The 4,029-nt window shown below is 37.5% G+C and overlaps 1 long non-coding RNA gene across 1 annotated transcript; it reads left to right on the top strand.

Annotated features, from left to right (window-relative positions):
* The first annotated feature begins 406 nt into the window (after positions 1 to 406).
* Positions 407 to 3,244, top strand: LOC125729201 (uncharacterized). The gene is made up of 5 exons (XR_007389664.1): positions 407 to 848; positions 1,972 to 2,095; positions 2,239 to 2,401; positions 2,541 to 2,733; positions 2,910 to 3,244. It is a non-coding gene; the product is annotated as an uncharacterized LOC125729201 (long non-coding RNA).
* The last annotated feature ends 785 nt before the right edge of the window (positions 3,245 to 4,029 follow it).

Genomic DNA, 4,029 nt, shown 5'->3' with positions numbered 1-4,029 from the left:
AGTTAAGTATAGATACTCCTCGTCAAATAATACTCAAAGTTTTTCAGTTAATTTTTTACTTCAGTTAAAGTACTGGAGTATTTGCATCTAAAAATACTTAAGTATTCAAAAGTACATTATGTTTTAAATGCAAGACATTTTTCAGAACCTAATGACTCCTGAACACCCCACTGAATACACTGACTGGCTTGTACATCTTGTAGAATAAAAAGCTTGTGGAATATGATACAATGACTATAGAAACACAACTGACATAACAAAAGTACAGCCATTGTCATTTTCATCTTATTTAACACCCCCCACCCCACTCACACAAAAGAGCATGGTAGTGTTCTTACAGAGCCGTAGCAGTGTGTGTGTGTGCATGTGTGCATGTGTGTTTGTGTGTGTGTGTGTCTATGTGCGTTGGTTTTTATGATTTATCAGGACTTTTCACCTGATTACGTGCCGACATTATCGGGACATTTGGGATTATGAGGACAGGGACGGTGTCCTCATAATTCCTGTAATACAGATGCATTTATCTAAGTTAGAAAACCCCCCCTGCAAACTTTGGGGCCAAGTCCTCTTACACCACAAAACCACGAAAACCAGTTCACACAGTGTAAACTCTGCATTCAGCATCGCGCCCTCTGTAGGCTGGAGCCGGAGAAACACCAGAATAACACTTGCGTTAAGATTTACGGCTGCTGATTGGCTAGTTCTGGACTAGCCATCTAAGGTTGTGATTGGCTGAGAGGTATGTCATTCACTGCGAATCCTCGTTTCTATCGGTGGACTTCAGCAGGAGACTAAGAGGACACTACAATATCCTGTAATATCCAAGTCGTGGAACAGACTGTAATCAGGTAAGAAAATTGTTTTTATAATAGAATAATAGACTAAGTTTTCTTTTCAAATTGCTGGAGTTAAATGCAAATTCCAAGGGGTGTACCCATACATAAAATGCACGGTTCGATACAAACTTCGGTTTTGGATTCATGGTTCGGTGAAATTTCGGTACAGCAGGGAAAACAGAATATGTTTTTAAATTATTTATTTTTAATACTGAGACCACCAACTCATTTATAAGATTAAAATCTGTCGACGTGTCTGATTAACAAAACCCAAGAGACTTTTATTCGCACATTGTAAAAATAAATATGTAAAATAAATAAAAACATCTAAAATAAAACATCATAACTATAATGAAAAACTTCGGTTTTGGATTCGTGGTTCGGTGCAATTTCTTTACAGCAGGGAAAACACAATCCAATTGTCGCCTACTTCCGAGTATGGCCGCAGTTACGTAGCGATAATTTTTATGCCAGGTTAGAATTTTCTGGCAGAGCTGCTTAAATGCCATACGGAGAATAACTTGCGGAGGTTGTTTCTGCCTTTCTCTGGTCGCACATACACTTGGATGATGTCGTCTCAAATCAGTTAGCATGTCGGATATGTTTCCAGCAACCGAGTTGGGTATAACGGAGCCGGGAGACTGTCTTGGTCTCGCCGATTATACACTCTCCAGTGCTGGTGTACCGAAGTGATGTACCGAACTCTACGTGACGAATACGTGCACCGGCACTGCCTACACATTCCTAATCCCTGTTAATACGGAAGCATTATCTGCATTGCTTCGAAATTTACAATAAATACCAGATTGTCGATCGTATTCTGTTTCAAAGGTGAACACTATGTAGTCATTAAGTGCAGATAAAGCGATTTCATTGTGTAAATATTGCACCGAGGATGATTCGGTGTCGTGCGATAAGTCCTTAGGATAGTATGGCTGTATCTGTGCTCTTTAGGTTAGCTCATATCCAGAATTCATTTGGTAAATTCGATTTCCCAACAAACTTTATTAGTCATTCGTTCTTACTGAATTACATTTGTAGAATAAAAGGGATGTCATGCATTAAATATCTGCTTAAAACATAAACTAAATAATATAAACTGAATATATGAATAAACATCAATCATTCTTCACAGGAGGAGATGGCTTCTTCGAAGTTGAGAAGTAGAAAACTTTCTCCAAAACAAGAGGCTGCATATTTTATATCTGCATGTAAAGACAAAGATGGACTTTATGTGAAATATATAAATTCATATAAAGGTAAATTTAAAGTTTGTGTACGAATATTTGATTTTATCCAGGGTTTTTTTGTGTATTAATGTTATGGTGCTTATTGTTAACAGGGATCATCGTGCAGGAGCATTCGAGGCTGATCTTAATCTAGTGTTTGCTATCTCTTGTAGGCCGTGGGGTATACAGCAGATTCCATTTTGAGAGGGGAGATTTTCTTCTGGAATACAGAGGGCAACTCATCAGCAGGCATGAATGTGAAAGTAGACAGAAAATATATCATGATGCCCTCAAAGTGTTCATGTTTGAATTTTATTTCAATGGAAAATTGTTTTGGTATGTATGACATTGCATGTTCTTTAACATAATATAAGCCTTTGGTGACTGCTGACATACTCATTTTTAAATGTCTTTAGTGCTCTGATATTTACTAGAATATGGTAGTTTTTCTGACTTTTCACTTTATGTGATACAGCATTGATGCTGCCCGAGACGATGGCTCCCTTGGGAGACTGGTGAATGATGACCATGTTAGCCCAAACAGCAAAATGAAAAAAATCACCATATCAGGAAAGCCCCATCTATGTTTATTCGCAACCAGAAGCATTAGTCCTGGAGAAGAAATTACATATAACTACGGTGACTCTGACTGGCCATGGAGATGCAAGGTATTTAGACATGAAAGAACCATTTAGAAATAATCATCCTTCTGCAAAAGAAGGGTGAAATCCAGATATGTTACTTAAGTGATTAAAAGTATTTTCATTAGTTTATATTCTTTTTCTCAAGCCTTTCTCATTGACAATGATTATCGTATATCATAATATATAACTAATATTTACAGGTGGCTACTGAAAAAGACCAACTGCACCCAAAAGAGCAGAGCACATCAAGTGAGGTAGGGAGGACAGGGAAAGTAATTCAGTTAAACTCTTGTATGTGTGATTATTAGGTTTAAGTAGTTGGAGATATAGATGTGTGTTGAATGAGGATATGCAGAGAGAATGCTGGTAATTCTCTGTCCCTGCAAAAGGGAGATCAGCGTGTGAAAGTGTGCTTGACAAAAGCATTGTCTGTGAGGATATGGTGTTGATGAGAACTGCAGAGATTACTGGGATTTTGTGTTTGAACATTGTGTGAAACAATGCTTAGATATTAGAAATGCAGTTCTGTCAATGATAGTTTTATGTAATTTTTTTTGTACTGATTTAGTTGTATAGTTTTGCTTATGTGTGGTAGGAGCATTTAATTGACTGTTAACATTCTGCTCTCTCCAGCATTCCTACCATGTGCAGTATGGAATTATATTTTTATTTGTGTTTCTAGAACATAACCGATGTGGGAATGACTACGAATGTCCAGTTGTTGCCAGAAGGACAGCATGCAGATGTCCTAAGAGAAGAGACAGAAGAGGTAAGTGTGTAAACACAAACCTAGTTTGGCGGTACACTAGGTTTTAAGAGGACCCTGCAAATGTGTTTCGGCGTAGAGTTTTATCAGTTGTGTGTGTATATAGTGTTTGACAGAAACATGGACTCGGGGGTCTTCTTAATATGAAGCTGTAATTTATGTCATAGATGGCCTTTTGCTGTGTTTTTGAGCGGGTTCACCACACTGGAACATAGACCACTTATAGCAAGCAGTGTTTTGCATGAAATATTGTTCTGAAAACTATTTTGTAGGCTGTTTCTGAGGGAGACCCCTGTGCCAATACTCTGATGGATACCTCATCACTTAGCAAAGAAATGGAACAGGTAATTTGCATTATGTGCCATGCATTAGGAGCTTAGATATTAGAAATGCAGTTCTGTCAATGATAGTTTTATGTAATTTTTTTGTACTGATTTAGTTGTATAGTTTTGCTTATGTGTGGTAGGAGCATTTAATTGACTGTTAACATTCTGCTCTCTCCAGCATTCCTACCATGTGCAGTATGGAATTATATTTTTATTTGTGTTTCTAGA

The sequence above is a fragment of the Brienomyrus brachyistius genome, unplaced genomic scaffold, assembly GCF_023856365.1.
Source record: "Brienomyrus brachyistius isolate T26 unplaced genomic scaffold, BBRACH_0.4 scaffold565, whole genome shotgun sequence".
Lineage (NCBI taxonomy): Eukaryota > Metazoa > Chordata > Actinopteri > Osteoglossiformes > Mormyridae > Brienomyrus > Brienomyrus brachyistius.
This window is presented reverse-complemented; position numbering and strand designations above follow the sequence as displayed.